General features: G+C 53.7%; 1 protein-coding gene across 3 annotated transcripts in view; it reads left to right on the plus strand.

Moving 5' to 3' along the window:
* Nucleotides 1-795: 795 nt before the first annotated feature.
* VWA5B1 (von Willebrand factor A domain containing 5B1) overlaps nt 796-16,698 on the plus strand; it is a 60,585-nt gene continuing 44,682 nt past the window's right edge. For 2 of the 3 annotated variants that reach the window (XM_045475915.1, XM_045475918.1), the window contains exon 1: nt 796-1,011. The gene's annotated coding sequence lies outside the window, so the exon portion shown is untranslated. Of the gene's footprint in view, nt 1,012-10,993; nt 11,121-16,698 lie in introns of those variants that run through there. The other variant, XM_045475916.1, reaches the window with a different exon arrangement.

Genomic DNA, 16,698 nt, shown 5'->3' on the forward strand with positions numbered 1-16,698 from the left:
AAGCCTGTTACCACTGGCCAGGCCCTTCCCATCAGTCCCAGCAGGAATTAGCAGAGGCTGCTAAGTGGCCTCCTGCTTCCTCCAGTGCTCCAGAGAAGGGGGGAGGGAAGGGGTGGGGGGGTGAGCAGCACCAGCGGTGTGAGCAGGGGGTGATTGTCATGGTTACGCTCTGACAAAACAAATGGTTCTCTGCTTCCCGCAGGCCACCTAAACAGCTATCGCGATGTGGGCATCCATCAGGCCAGCTGCCAGGGCGGCGGGCGCTGGGCTTGGGCACCAGAGCCCAGCCCCGGGCACCCCCTCCAGCAGCTCTGGGTGCAGGCAGGCAGCCTCGGGGGAGTATTTGCCCAGACACGTGTTGCTTCTGGGGCAGGTAAGGGTGGGCGGATGAGGGGCCGCAGGGGGCTGTCCTGAGTGTGCGGCCGGGGTGTGTTCGCGGAATTCAGGTGCCTCTGTGTGCCAGTGGCCGCGTGAGTGTGTGTGTCTGTGTGCATCAGGATGTGTACGTCGTGCGTTTGCACGAGGGGAGGGGGCAGAGGAAGATGAGGCCGGGATGTTCCAGCATTAGGAGTGAGAGCAACACTACCACATGTTGCTGCTGGAGTCCTCCCCCCTCCCCGTCCCTCTCTCCCTCCCGCTCCCTCCCTCTCTCTCTCTCCCCACTCCTTTCCCCTCTCTCCCTCTCTCTGGAGCTCTCGGTCTGTTTCTCTCTTTCTTCTGGGTGTGATTCTCTCAGCATCTCCTCCCCCTTGTGTCTCTCTCCCCTCCGTCTCTGCCTCCCCCCTTCCCCCACCCCCCACCCATCCCAGCCACCTGTTTCCCCCGTCTCTGGGTCCCCGTCATCTCTAGTCTGTCCTTCGGAGCCCTGGGGCTGCCAGGAGCTCCGCAGACTGTCCATCCCTGGCTGCCTGGCTCGTGCCTGCTGCCCTCCAGGTGCCCGGCGTGTGACTGTCCCCAAAACCACTGGCCAAGTGCGGCGTGTGTGTCCCCCCCGACCCCTACTCCTGCCTGGTAAGTGGGGCTCCAGGACGGAGAAGGGGTCCTCCAGCGGGGGGAGGTGGGTGGGCGCAGGGGGGAACCTGGCCCCGAGTGCAGCATTGGTGTCTGCTAACATGTCAAGTCCCGCTGGAAGCCGTCATTACGTCTCCTGCAGCCGCAACAGTTCAGTCCGATGCGACGCTCCCTCCGCTCCCTCCGCACCGCGCAGCAAAGGAAATTTGGCGGAGGCTTGGTGGGGTGGAAGCCAGAACCTTCCCCTCCTCTCCCCCAACCAAAAGCAACAGGCACCTTCCTGTCTCTGCTCCTATGCCTCTTTCTTTCTTTTCTTTCTTTGCCTTTCTTTCTTTCTTTCTTTCTTTCTTTCTTCCTTCCTTTCTTTCTTTCTTTTTCTTTCTTTTTCTTTCTTCTTTCTTTCTTCTTTCTTTCCTTCCTTCTTTCTCTTTCTTTCTTTCTTTCTCTTTTTTCCTTTCTTTCTTTCCTTTCTTTCCTTCTTTCTTTCTTTTTTTCTTTCTTTCTCTTTTTTCCTTTCTTTCTTTCCTCTTTCTTCCCTTCCTTCTTTCTTTCTTTTTCTTTCTTTCTTTCTTCCTAGTAGTCTTCAGCAGAGACAGAGCATTCTTCCTCTCCTCCTCTGCTGGCATAGAACCCTGTTCCCTGGGTTCATCTGTCTGAGCCCAGGCAGGTCCCAGGGAACTAAGCAGAGGCTCCAAGGAGGTCGGATGAACTCCCGCCTCCTGCACGGTGGAGGCAGAGGGCACGGACACTCCCTTGGTTAGCTGGGCTGGGGGCCACTGAGCACGTGTGCGTGTGGTGTGTGGGATGTATGTTGAGAAGTGTATGGGGCATGTGCAGGCAGGGGTGTGTCCCTGGAGGGTAGTGATGCGTATAGAGTGAGCTCCATAAGTTGGTGGTTGTGGGGGGGCCAGGGGCAGTGGCGCATGTATAAATGTGATTACGTGTTTAAGGGTACTTGTGTGGGATGCCCTGTGCCTGCAGGGATTTAAGAGTGTGGGGCACATGTGTGCACACATGCACGTGCACACATGCACATGTACAAATGATTGTGGATTGAACTTGACCCAGAGGTTGCTGGGCAGGACCCCCGAGTCCTGATGCAGTTCCCTTGTCACCCAGCCTTGGTCAGAGTCCCCCTCGTGGGGAGTGCTGTTTTCCATCCAACCCCACACAGGTGGTGATCCAGGGCCTAAGGTGAGGTGGGCAGTGTTCCTGATGGGTGGACCACAGACCCGACTGCTTTTCAGACATGAGACGGGCCAAGGTTCCCAGTCTGGGTGGGTAGGTGACTAGGGGTCTGTGGCCTCGCGGAAAACAGCATGAGGACCAAACTCAAATCCAGGCCAGACTAAGCTCTCAGAAGGGATTCCAGCCATTGGCCATTGGTTTGCAGCTCGGTTGAATGGGCTGTTGGTAAAGTCATCCTGGCCCAGAGGGAAGAAGTGACACTCTGTGCCTGGTGTCCCTCACTGCACACCGTTCTGAGGGGGCACCTGCACCAGCCCCCTGGTGCAGTCCCTCTTCCTCATGGACAAACAATGCTGACTCTGGTTCTGCGGGAGGCCAGCCCTACAGGGAAAGGGCACAGCCCTGGAGGAGTGGGGACAGTGGAAGAGGCACCCAGGGGCTCCAGATCAGCAGCTCCTCCAGGACCCTGGCCTCAGGCTCCTGCTCAAGTTCAAGCTGTCCTTTCTGCTGCGTAAGTGGATCCCTTCTAGCACCCCCTGGCCAAGTCCCTCCACCTACATGGCCTCGATAACCAAAGACCAAGCCAACCTAGATTTCCCATATCCTCACCGGCGTCCCCAGCCCAGCCAGACTGGAGAGGGGCTTGGGCAATGCCACGCAGAGGGTCATCATAAACAAGAAGTCCACAGACTTCCTTGTGGTCATTGGGAACAGTCCAGTGGGCTCAGGGAATGAAGTGTGGCTCTAGGTCACCAGGGATGAACAAATCCTCTCATCTCATTTAACCTCCTTTAACAAAATGTGGCCACTGGGCACTCCCTCATGAAAACCCTGGCCAGTGCTCTCAGGGGGCGCTCACCCAGCAGCACGGCTGATGCACGAAGCCCTCTGGGAGAGGGGATTGGGATCAGGGGTGCTCAGTGTGGGGCTAAGAAGGCTTCCTGGAGAAAGCAGTGCTGGGGTGAGGACTTGGAGGAAGCAGTGGGGGGAGATATGGATATATGGATGGACAGAGAGGAGCGGGGGAAGCTTTACATGGGCCAGAGGTATGAGTACATGTTGGAAGGGGCAGGAGGTCATGGCCGATGGTCGGTCAGTTTGAACGAACAGACAAACTCAGGTGGAAAGAGGGAAAAGCATGGCCATCATCCAGGTGCTGGATGCCCACTTTCTGCCAGGTTCTATGCTGAGTATCGGGCCCCTGTCCTCAAGGAGCTTGTAGTCTCTAGTGGGGAGACTGACATTTATCAACCAGCCATGATTATGTAAAATAGTTCCCAGGAGAGGAGCATTTGGACTTGAGGCCTCCTTGAGCTTGCCAAGAGGAGAATGCAAGGGAGTTTCTCTGGGCCTGAGAGGTAGAGAAGGGGCCAGGATGCAGAGACACATTTGTGGGTCGTCTGCTCATACGCTGGAGCAGGACAGGGGAAAACCACTTTGGGACAGAAAGCCTGAGGCGGGCCCTTAAGGAATGTTTGCCTCCATGCTGGTTACTTGCCTTATGGAAGGATGAATCTGCGAAAGAGACAGAGAAGGAGAAGCCGGAGGGAGGGAACAGTACCTTGTGTCTTCCCCGCCTTGTGTTTTCCCCTTGCCGGGGACCTTACCCCTGGTATTTTATTCAGTCCCCATTTTGCAGCTGATGAAACTGAGTCTTGGAGAGCTCCAAGCGCTAGGTTTAAGGTCACCTAGCAAATGCAGAACCATTTCGCCAGGACTGAAGCAAAGGATGGTCCTGAGCTCGTGCTACCCGCCTGGTGCCAGGGCAGAAACAGAATAAGAAAGGCCTCTTTGCCATCCTCTTGGAAGAGATGTTAGGACCATCCATGGAGCAGGAGGATTAGAGCAGGATATGGCTGAGGGGCGTCAGCGGAGGGAGCCTCACAGCCAGCTAAAGGGATTCGGAGGAGGTGGGACGTGAAAGGGCCCAGAGACAAGAAACTGGCAGATGGGCCAATGGTGCTCTGGGTGGAGGGAAGTGCATAAACAAGGACACGGAGTTGGGTTCACAGAGGTCTGGGGAGGAACAAACGTGCTGCTTTTCCAGGAACATAGGGTAAGAGGGGAGGCGTAAGATAGGATCAGGCAGAAGTGGGTAAGGGGGTGACCATTAGGGAGGCTGAGTTTGGCATGAAAGAGTAGGGCTTTAGCCAAAGCTATTGGCAGTCCTGGAGTAGGAAGAACTGGTCAGATGGGGACCCCAGGAAGACAAACCGATGAACCTGAGGAGATAAAATTTCACCTCATGAATCCTCACTGGAATCGGGGGGCTCACAGTCCTCCGTTTAAAACTCTTTGCTAGATGATGTGCTTTGAATGTTCTTGAGTCCCAGGTGGTCTTAATACAAAGCTCTTCTCCCTCTTCCTGTAACCATGCTGGGAATCACACTACTGGGCCCAGGATAAGAAGTGGTTCCTTCTACAGGTGCCACTCTGGAGACAGTGAAGGATGTAAGGTGAGGACAGGCAGCTGAGGTGGATGCTCCCAACACAGCCTAGAAAGGAACCATGGGTGAGAGAGGCTGGAGGGCAGGGGATGAGTCTGCCTGATTGGCCATGTATTCCCGGTTCCTTCTTCAGATCCCATACGAGGGTCTGAGTCATCATTATCTGAGACCCTACAGATGTGAGGTTGTAGGTTTAAAAAAGAGTACCCTGATAGAAGAACGTTAATGAAATGACCACTTAAAAAGTAGTCCCTGCCTGAAATCTCTCCTTCCACAATGCCAGCATCCATCCCTGGCCATCAGGTTCTTTTTGGGTTTGGGGTGGTGTCAGCAACTGAACATACAATGCCAAAGGATTGAAAAGTGAAACTGAGGGGCGCCTGGGTGGCGCAGTCGGTTAAGCGTCCGACTTCAGCCAGGTCACGATCTCGCGGTCCGTGAGTTCGAGCCCCGCGTCGGGCTCTGGGCTGATGGCTCAGAGCCTGGAGCCTGTTTCCGATTCTGTGTCTCCCTCTCTCTCTGCCCCTCCCCCGTTCATGCTCTGTCTCTCTCTGTCCCAAAAATAAATAATAAAACGTTGGAAAAAAAAAAGATAAAAAATTTTGAAAAAAAAAGAAAAGAAAAGTGAAACTGAGGTCTTATGAAGGTTGTAGGATTTAATGAACGAAGAAAGGTTCTCATCTCTTCTTATCTCACACAAAGCCACAGACAAATGAGAACCCAACAGAGGTAGACCAGAAAACAACAGAAGGGGAAACTGGCAACAATGAGTTCATGGTTAGAAAACTTGAATGGTCGCTCTGTGATGGAGAAATGTGAAATGAGAAAATGTCGTATCATGCTAGCATATGATTTTGCACAAAAAATTTATCTCCCCACCCCCGCCGCCGCCCAATCAATACTTGATTTGTTCTTTGTTCATTGGAAGGTTTAACACATGGCTGTAATTATAATCTCATTTTGGTCCAATATAGGATTCTATTTTCATATTTTTAGTTTTACTTTTCAAAATAAAAACCCAGTTGAAACTTTTTTTTCACTCACAATTTCATATGAAGTTTTGGTCCCTGTCTTCAGTGGATTCACTGGAGTGGTCTCTTTCTGGTCCAATTATTGGGCAAATATGGAGGTCATTCATTTGTTTTTTCAGCATTAATGAGCACCCGCTGATGGCCAGACCCTCTGCTAAGTACTAGGGATATAACTGTCAACAAAACATACAAAAATCTCTGCCTTCATGGAGAGTGGACCCACTGGGCAATTCCTCCTCCCCCATCTCTTACTCCCTTCCCAATATTGTGGTTTCTGTCTCTGGACCATCGTCTTTGCTCAGAGACCCAAACGTTTATGGCTCTACTTGCCAAGTTAGATTGTGCTGCAGTAAAAAGCACAATCTTTCATTCTTCCTCCTGCTGCACATCAAAGTGGGTCATGCGTATTGTCACATAACATAGTCACTCTTATGTCCAGGATAACAGAGGCTACTTGTAGACATGTGTCCCCATGATCACAGTGGCGGGGAAAAAAATATGGCCAAGTATGCAGCAGCTTTGAAAGCTTCCTCCTGGGAATTGACACACCTCCCTTCCACTCAGTTCATTGGTCCTAACAAGACACACAGCCATACCTTCTAGAAGACAGCCTACCAAGTGCCCAGAGAACTGGAAAAGTCTGCCCAACGATGTGAAGATCACATGTGGGCTTCTTCAGAGAGGAGCATCATAGCCTTTATGAGAATGCAAACAGAAAATGGGTGGAAGAGGAAGAGTTATCTTGGGTTGAATCCCTTTGGGCATCTTAGCCCCCAGCCCTGGCCACTGAATACCTCACGGCCAGTGGACTCATCTTCTGCCAACCCTGAAGCCCAGCCTAGCAAAGCAGGTGGAGAGCCTTCATAGTGTCTCAGTCAGCTCAGGCTGCTTTAACAAAGGTACCCTAGAATGCGTGGCTCAAACGGCAATTTACTTCTCACAGTTCTGGAGGCCAGAAGTCTGAGATCAGGATGCCAGCATGGTTGGCTCCTTGGTAAGGGCCCTCTTCCTGGTTTACAGACAGCTGGGCTGTGTCCTCACATGGTGAGGAGAAAGAGAGAGTTCTGGCTTCTTCCTCTTTTCATCTAATTCCATCAAGGGGTTCCACACTTATGACCTCATCCTCATCTAATTACCTTCCAAATGCCTTATCTCCAAATACCGTCACACTGGGGATTAGAGCTTTGAATTTGCGGGGACACAGATCTTCAGCCCATAACGTAGAGAAAGCTCTGCCATAGGAGCTCCAATTCCCCTATGTTACTTCCCCCTCTGAGCCTCAGTCCCTGATCCTTAAAATGGGTATCATGATCTTTATTTTGCCCCAACTCACGGAGCTCCAGTTTAATTCACAGATGTGAAAGTATATTATAAATCACTCCATATAAGGCTCGATGCTCATTATTCATACTCTTATGGCACAATGGTAGATTTAAAAGGGTAAATTGGTCAGAGACTAGAACGCCCTCACTACTGTAAACTCCATCATTTTCTTAAAAAAATTTTTTTTTAATGTTTATTTTTGAGAGAGAGAGAGAGTGGGGGACAGGCAGAAAGAGAGGGAGACACAGACTCCAAAGCAGGCTCCAGGCTCCGAGCTGTCAGCATAGAGCCTGACGCAGGGCTTGAACTCACAGACCACGAGATCATGACCTGAGCTGAAGTCGGATGCTTAACCGACTGAGCCCCCATCATTTTCAATTCTTTGAACCTTGGAGGGTTTTCTAAGAGATTCTTCAAGAGCCTGTCGGGAGGTCTGACCTTGACCCGGTTTGCCCCTCACCCCATCTTCCCCCGCAAGGCCAAAGCTGCCCACTCACCTTCGAGAGCCAGCCCTGTCTTCCTCACACGGCTCCAGGCCAGCCATGATACGTACCTGTGCAGACACAGGAAGCACTTACTCTGGGCCGGGCACTGGGCTCAGTGTTTCACATGCATTGCTTCACTGCCTCATGACAACACTCGAAAGCAGACCTGCTACTGTGCCCTTTTCACAGATCAGAAAACTGAGGCTCAGAGACATGAAGAAACCTGCCCTTGTCACTCAGAGGTACGAGTCAGAGCCTGGCTTTGAGCCTAACTGTTGAGACTCTAGAGCCTGAGCTCTTGGCCTTCAGGCTGGCTGACCGGGGTCGGGGGCTCTGCTGCTGGCCTCCTCTCCCTGCTTTCTCGTCCCCAGCTGGGTTAATCTCTGGTACTGACAACCCACTTTGTACCTGGCACTCTGAGAGGGCTTTTCCTTTGCCTCTGAACGTGAGGGATATTGTTAGGACGGACTCCATGATGGCACAGTGAGAGACACAGAGGCACCAGAAAGAGACTGCCAGACTTCCGGTCCCAGACCTATTACTTACTAGCTTTGTGACCTTGGGCCAGTTTCTTAACTCCCCTTGTGTTCACCCAGATCATCTGCAGAAAAAAGAAAGAAAGAAGAAAGAAAGAAAAAAAGAAAGAAAGAAGTGCTACAGGCTCATGAGGAATCAGTGTGCTAATCCACATAAACTGCTTAGCGCAGTGCCTGATTCAGGGACAGTTTGTGATAAGTGTCGGGAGCCTCTAAATCCTATCTCCTTAAGCCTGGTTGGCAGTGGGGACTCTGTATCCTGGACCCAGCTCCTTCCACCGCCTCCCCACTCCCTATTAGCCTTCCGCTGGCTCCTCACCACCTGGAGCCCTCCCAGGAAAAGGGACACAGCAAACCTTCCAGAGTCTCTCCCGCACTGTCCCCCTCCCCCCTCCCCGCCCCCCTGAGACCCATTTGGAGGCCTCTGTGCGCATCCGCTGTGTTGTTTGCCTGTTAGCTCGGATGATTTCCCAGCGGGAGCTGCCTCAAATATGCCGACTCTGTAGGAGGAGGGCATGATGCGGATCCGACATTGCTGCTCGAAGCCTGGGGAAGGAGCCCCAGAAGGGTGGGAGCCAGCGTGGCGTGGAACCTGGCCGCTTGGTGCCGAGGATGGCAAGCAGGCTCTCAGGCGCCCTCCCTGGGCCTTGGCACCTGGATCTGACTGGGAGGCTGTAGAACGACACAGTTAAGAACCCACGTTCTGGAACCGGAAGGCTTGGGTTCAAATCCGGACTGTACCACTAGCGTGCTGTGTGACCTTGAGATTCCCTTAACCTCTCTGGGCCTTGGTTTCCTCTGCTATAAAGTGAAGGGTCCAAATCCCAGCTCCACCACTTAGGAGAGTAGCACTTGGACAGGGGATGTAAGCACTCTGGGCCTCAGTTTCATCATCTGCAAGATGGGAATAACGGTCATGCCTACTTCACAGGGTCGTCCTGAGGGTTCCCTGAGCTAACGCATGAAAAGCATTTAGAATAACGCCTGGTGGATATTAATTGCTCCGTACGTATTAGCTGTTATTATTTTTAAAGACTTCTTTCATGTGCTGGGGAATAGAACAAGGAACAAGACAGCTTGGGTCCCTACTGCTGGGCAAGTGGGGCAAAGACAGACACTAAGCCAGCCACCCACCCATCTTTGTGTCCCACTAGGTGTACTGTGTGTGGGGCCCAAGCGATGGATGCTGGCAGCAGAGCAGGGTCCCAGTCCGGGGTCCATATGGAGTGGTTGGCAGAACTGGCACCTGGGCCTGGGGACCCTGTCTCGGCCCACACAGCCTCCCTGTGCCATCTGAGGGGACAGCGTGAGTGCGGTAACCCCGCAGCATGGCCCAGGACCTCAGAGGAAGTTAAGGCCGTGAATATATTCTTCAGGCAACACCCAGGCCGGGTGGTGCAGAAAAGGGGGGGTCCCTGGGGTGGCCGGGTGGCAGGTCTGGGGTCTATCGATGGCCATGACCACCAAGGAGACATACGAAACACACAGGTGCCCAGATGCAGTCTGAGCTGGTGGGAGAGTGAGACCAGAAAGGAATCCCAGAGAGGAAAGGAAAGGAAAGCCATCCCCAACACGTACTGAGGGGAAGCCCTGGGGTGAGCCCTCTACATGCAGTGTCTCACTTGTAATCCTTGCTGGAGCCCTGGGAGATAAATCGCCACGGTACATGCCCATTACACAGAGGGCAATACTGAGTTTCTGTGGGAAAGACTTGAAAAGGAAGAGGCAAGGCAGGTTCCAGAAGCAGGAAGTAGCTTCCCAGCCTGTCATTCCACCCTTAGAAGTGTCTGGGGGAGGCATGGTCCAAGGGTGCCTCTTCAACTTCCTAGGAGACCCCAGTGCCAGACAGCAGTTCTAGAAGGGAAATGCCTGGGGGGTGGATTCTAAAATGGCCCTTTCCCGGCGCGGTTGTTCCGTGAGCCCCTTAGCAACAGGGAGGCATGGATAAGGCCAAGGCCACAACCGTTCGGTTAGTACCTTTCATGGGCCGCAGGAATGCTGGTTGCTCAGCACAGGGGGCTCGCCTTGCACGTGCGGCCCTGGAAAGATGGGCAGAAACCGAATCCGTGTACACGGAGTCCAGTTTTCCTGGCGGTGTGGTGGCTCGTGTCTGAACGGCCCTCCGTGGGCAGAGACTCCAGTGCTGGAGCCTCACGGGGCCCCCGGGAAACGGGCATCCGGCACCTGCTCACAAGTATTCCCACCGTCACCTTAATGGTACACAACAAAGACTCTTTTCGGAAACCCGACAGCCCTCATGGAGGGCTTGGGGGACACGCAGTTTTCGGCTTAGTTGTGTCTATTTCTCCCTCCTGCCGCAGGCCCGGTCGCAGCCTCTTAGCCGGAAGCCTCTGCAGCCGTGGGCGGCTTGGGCCTCAGCCACCTGCAGGGCTGACTGCCCTGGACATCCGGACTGGCGGGACTCCAGGTCTCCCGGCAGGGCAGGAACACCGAGCACTGAGAGGCCGGGGCGCCCTCTGTCCTGATTAGCCCCGACTCCCCACCCCAACAGGAGACCACGGCTGGCTCTGGGATGAAATCCTACAGGCTTTGGGTTGAAATAGAGGGATTTCTCTCACTGTTAGCTGCTTTAAATGAACCCGTGGCCGAGGCCTATTCCCACCCCTGATACACTCTATCCTATATTTATTCATTCATTCGCTCACTCATTCATTCATTCATTGGGTAGATAGAGCACACGCCATCCATCCATTCAGGCCATCGCTGAGCACCGACTGTGGGCCAGACGGTGGGGGAGACAGTCCTTGCCTCCAGTGCCAGGACCTGGCAGCCTCCTGGCTGGGGCAGGTGGCAGGCGGTGGGGGGGGGGGGGGGGCGCAGTTCAGGACCGTAGGTGTGGGCCCAAGGGGGGAGGTGTAGAGAAGGAGACCAGCCTGTGAGAACCCCAGAATTCTAGAAGCTTAGGACAATCAGCGGGGCCTGAGAACCCATCAACTCTGCCGCAGCTTTGAAGGGAATACTGGGGCTCATCTGTGTGTGGGGCAGTCCTTGGAGGACAGGCTCCCAGCAGGGGCATGAAAGCATAGACTTCCTAGGCAGCTTGGTGACAGGAAATACGATGAGGACCCCTAGCCCAAGGTGAGTGGGCAGGGTGGCAAGGCCAGAACTTCTTGGTGGGTTCACAGTCTGTGCCTGGCCCAGGCCTGGCTGAGACCACAGAGCTGGGAAGCCCCGACCCTGTGGACACAATCTGGGGGCACCTGACCAGGGGGAAGGGGAGAGGTCTCCAGAACGGCCTTCCAGGTGGAGAAAGAAGGCCTGCCATGCTGTCTCTGGAACAATATGAGCTAGGGAAGAAAGGGAACAGGGCACGTTCCGGCTCCAAGGTCAGAACCAGAGGTGGGCGCTTGGGCCGGGACCCGGGGATCTTCCCAGCTGTGCGAGCTTGGTGCCTGTGCAAGGTCACCCAGTCCAGGAAGGGGGCCTTGCAAGGAGACTCTATGGAAAAAAGGCCTGGAAGAGAAGTCTCCAGCCTCCTCAGGACCCGCCAGCTTCCTGCCCACCACTCACAGACATCATCTCCTTTATCCATCCGGTTTCTAAGGAGGTGGGCGCCATCATGGTCCCATTTTATAGATGCAAAAGCTAAGGCACAAAGAGGTTAAGTAAGGGGTTCAAGGTCACACGATATATAAGTGGCAGAGCCCAGCTGAGTAACTGGCCCCAGGCCACCAGGAAGTGGCCATCTCGGACACTAACCCAAGCAATGCTCTGGATCCTAGGACCCGGCTGCTCCCGCAAGCAAGCTCCCCCCACTTTCCAATCCCTTTCTGGCAAGTGAGCGGGAGGCCCCTCTCCTGTACCCCAGGACCCTGATGCAGGTGTTCCCCAGCCTGTCATGATGACTGAAGACAAGCAGGGACCCCGCACTCTCTTCTCCCAGTTCCTTTCCCTGCACATGTCCCCACATCACATGTAAACCAACTCACGCCACCTGCTGCAGGTTCTTGATGGCCCAGAGTGTTCTCAGCCTAGAACGCTGCATGCCAGGTGATTCCGGGACGACTGGGGCCCAGACCACAGCCTCCCCAGAGGCATCTTCTGGGGCCCGCAGCTGGGGCGGGGGGCTGGTATGCAGGGGCCTGCTGAGCTCATGGTGGTCAGGATCACAGCAGCAGCTTGAGAGGCATCACAGCCAGGGGAAGCCCAGTGTCCTGAAGCCCGGTCCCCCAGGCTCCTGGTGCTCCCTCCTCCTCACCCTCCCTCCCTCGCCATCCTCTCCTGTGCTCAGCATGGACTGGGAAGCAACTGGGGAAGAAAAGGACAGGCATTGGCCGGTGGAAGGCTGCTTGACCACCCACCCAGCCTGACCGCTCACCAACATGCTTCCAGACTTCCCCTCTGCACCTCATTCCCCCCACCCATAAAGTGAAGGTGGGTGTGAGCTTTAGCGAGGATTACAAAGCACTAGAACCCGGTAGAGGCCCTCCTCTGAACTGAGCCCTGTGCAGGAATCTAGGACACAGGCAGAGAAGGAGGTGTGCCCTGTTCGTACAGTGCTTGGGGTCAACAAGCATTACCGATGAGCAGTTCTGGTCCGTCCAGATGAGAGATGTGCCAGACAAGTGCTCAGAGGCCGTGAGAAGGGCGTGTCTGATGGGCCGGGATGTTGGGGTGGGGGGCTTCAGAGAGGAGGTGACAGTGAAACAGGGCTTTGAATGCTGAACAGCACTTTGAAAGGCGAAAAGAAAGCAACCATCATTCCGGGGGAAAGGCCCAAGGGTGAGAAAGAACCTGGCCGGTTCAGGGCACAGTGAGAAGGTTGGCGTGGTTGAGACACAGTGATGGAGAACTCGGCAGGAGGTGACACTGGACAGAGATGGGGACCCAAATGGGGAAGAGCCCTGGGCGCAAGGCTAAGAGTTTCACCTGCCCTATCAGATGAGAACAATGGGGAGCCATTAAGCCCAGGAGAAAAGAAGGCTGGTGTGTGTGTGTGTGTGTGTGTGTGCACCCGAGGTGACAGAGTGAACTGGAAGGGAGGGTAGAGATGGTCCAGGGCAGAATAAGGAAGCAGCAGCAGTAGAAATGGAGGGGAGAGGAGGCTGGCAAGAGACGAATGGAGAGAGATGGCCCAGCCCAGGAGAAGGTTAAGCAGGAGGCAGTGCAGCCGCGAGGCTAAGCGCATGGCTCTGCGGTCCTTCTGCCTGGGTTCAGCTCTCAGCCCCCTTACCTTCTGGCTGTGTGGCCCTGGACAGTCTACCTCGCCTCTCTGAGATTGGTGTTTTCATCTATAAAATGGGGATACTAAGTATATACCTACCGCTGAGGGCTGTTGGCAAATTTTATATAAAAAGTCATGGAGTGATGTTTCATTCATTCAAAAACAAATATATTTATTGAGCATCTACGATACCCAGGCATTATTCTCTTGGTTGTGGATGCAGCAGTGAACAGACTGAAACAAAACCCTCGCCCTTATTGAGGATTACACCCTGGAGAGCTGGGGAGACATGTCGAATGAGACTATTAATAAGAAGAATATACAGTATGGTGATAAGTGCTAAGGAGAACGCAAGGAAAAGAGGGCTCAGACGTGCCAAGATTTGGAGGTTTTTAGAACAACCTATGTGGCTGCCTGCGTGGTTTTGGAGATGGGGCACACATGGGTGGTATGTCAAGCTCAAGGTGTGGGAGTGGAAGTCATCAGCTGAGCTGGAGCAGAAGCAAAGGTTACTGAGGTGCAGGGGTCAGGAGATAAAAGGGCTGGGAGAAGCACCACACCTGTGGATGCTAAAGTCACCTGGTTGATGGCAGGGTTTGGGGAGCAGAGGAAGATGGGAGCCAGGTGCCAAGTGTTTGCTAAAAGAAGGGAGAAATCAGGACCTTGGGAATGGCAAGCAATGGGCGGGTACGGAGTCAAAAGGCAACAGTGCCCCCAACCACCACCACAGAGAAGGGGTTTTATAGGCAGAAGCAAAATGGTGGTTTTGGAGCAGCGGCTGAGGCCAAGGAGGCCACCGTCCCACCCTTGACACTGAGGGGTGACAAGGAGTAGGCAGTCCTTCCCATCTAGGGCTGCAGGGGAAGCAGGGTCCTTGGCCAAGGACTCAGAAAATCCCAGGAGAGCCCCAGAATACAGGGGGCCTGCTGGCTCCAGACTGGTAGCCGCAGAAGGCACTGTGGTGGGCTTGAGGGATGAGAGGTGGCCAGAGGCTGGCTCAGGGACACAGGATAGCAGCATCCACTATGGACCGATGGGTGAGCTCCAAGATGGCGGGACCTTGGTGCCACCAACGAGGGTGTGTCTGGGGCCCTGATATAAACACTGAGATGAGAGTCTAGTGGATTTAGCATCAATATCTTCTCTGAGGTGCTGCTCTGGGCCTGGTGGTCAGAAGACATCTCTCCCTCAGCTGGGAGAGCTGAGGAACCCCGAAATGGCCAGCCTGACATTATGACTACATGTTGATTGATCCATTCAACAAATATTTATTCACCACCTACCATTGGTGCAAGCACTATTCAAGACACTTGGGATATATCAGTGAGAAAAACAGACCCCAATCCTTGCCTTTGTGCAGGGAAAGTAGATTATAAGCAGCAAACACAATGCATAGACTGTATTACATCATATTATAGTGGTGCATGCTATGGGAAATATAAATGAAACGTAGGTTGAGGGATTGAACATGAAGACGGACGAACAGCTCGCCAGTCTAAGGGTAAGCTTCCACGAACAAGTCCCCTTTGAGCAAAGACTTGAAAGAGCGAAGGAACGAGCCACGAGAATGTCTAAGGGAAAGCATTCCTGGGTGTGGAACAGCCATTGCAAAAGAGCAGAGCCAGGAGAAGAGCTGGAAGGATGTCATGTCTTCAATGGGAAGAAGGAAGCAGGCCTGGGGGGCCTGGAGGCATGCGGGGAGCCGTCAAGAGGGCTGTGCCATCGAGTCACGTGACTGGATCACGGCTTCAAGGCATCACTCTGTCTGCTCCACTGGGGATAGACTGTTGGACTACAAGAAGGTGGCAGCAGGGGAAGGCGACAAGAAGGGGTCAGATTGTGAGTCTGTTGGCTTGCAGCTTTATTTAATATGTGTCTCTCCCATTAATTTATGTCTCACACCTGCCTTGTCTCCCACGGTCTCCCTGGCACCTGGGTGATCACTGAAAGTTCGTGTCCTTGGGAAGCAGCTGACGTTCATTCATTCATTTCCCTGCGTAAATATTTATTAAGCACCTAGTATGCGCCAGGCATGGTACTGGGTACTTTTCATACATTACTCAATGTAATCTTCATGGTGCTGGTGAGGTGCCAGCCAGGGGCCCCTCTGCTCGCCTGGTTTTGCAGATGAGGGAGCTGGCATCCAGGGAATAAAAAGCACCCGCTGGGGCAGGGTAGCAGTCAGTTATGCACCAGGAGTCACGTCTAGACTTGTCTGGCTCCAGAGAGGCCTGCCCAAAGGACAGGGATCACTGGAGATTTACAGGTTCTAGACCACCAAGAAACAGTCTTGGTGTTCAACCGTCACACCGGGAACCTCCCATACCCCGGATGTGTCCTATGATCTGGCGGTCACTCGAGACCCAGATTGGGAGGATTGCCTCTCCAGCCCCCCCACCCCAACTCATGTGCAGAAGCAAGCACATCTCTTTTCAGGCCTCAGTGTCCTCATCTGCAGAACAGCAATGTACCTCCTACATGGCTCTGAGGATCGAATGACGTACGTGCCCAGCAATTTCGATGATCGGCAGATCTCCCTGCCACGAGATTCTAAGCTCCTTTTTTTTTCACAATTGTAATTATTTTTTATTTTGTTTTTTTCTTAATATAATTTATCGTCAAGTTTAGCTAACATACGGTGTATACAGTGTGCTCTTGGCGTCGGGAGTAGATTCCACTTGTTGGGACGAGCCCTGGGTGTTGTATCGTAAGTGCTGAATCGTGGGAATCTAAGCTCCTTAAGGACAGAGCTGTGTCTCATGTGCCCCAGTGGCTAATTCGGGGCCTTGAATACAACAAGTGCTTATTAATGCTGGATGAATTCATGAAAAATATGCATTGTTTAGGCCCCAAGGAATCTCAAGTTCACTCTTCCTGAGAAGAGAAGGTATTGATATTGTTAAAGGGGTGAGTTCTGAGTGAGTCTGCCCCCTGTTATCACCATCACTGTCATCCAAGCCTCCCTTCCAGGGCAAGGCGCCCCCGGGACGGGCACCAGGGACTGTGTGGGAAGATGTCCTTGGCCAAATTCCACCCCAGGATGGACTGAAGCTGAAGTCCCAAGTATTCTGGCCAGGAGGGAGCCGGGCTGAGGAGGAGGAGGGAGGGAGTGTGGGTGGCAGCTGAGACGGCTCAGGAAATGAACTCCGCCACCTTGTTCTACCCCTGGGAGTGGTGAGGCTTTGCTCAGGCCACCAGGACAGAGAACATTCCTGAGAGAGGGTGGCTGGGGATCCAGCAGCTCCCTCCTGGCTCCTTATCTGCCTCCTGCCGTCAGTCAGCCTGCCTCGATAAGGCAGGGCTGAGAGGCGTCTGGGCCGGAACCACAAGAGAGAACATAATTATAAAGACGCTGCTGCTGGGCAGAGAGGGCGGGAGCCCGGGAGGAGCCACGCAGGGCCATGAGGAAGGCTTGCAGGGGAAGACTTCCCTTCCTTGGGAAAAGGCAGCGCAGTAGCACGCGTTGATCGGGCTTTGCTTGTCTCGCGCTCC

This window comes from Leopardus geoffroyi, chromosome C1 (assembly GCF_018350155.1).
Source record: "Leopardus geoffroyi isolate Oge1 chromosome C1, O.geoffroyi_Oge1_pat1.0, whole genome shotgun sequence".
Classification (NCBI taxonomy): Eukaryota; Metazoa; Chordata; class Mammalia; order Carnivora; family Felidae; genus Leopardus; species Leopardus geoffroyi.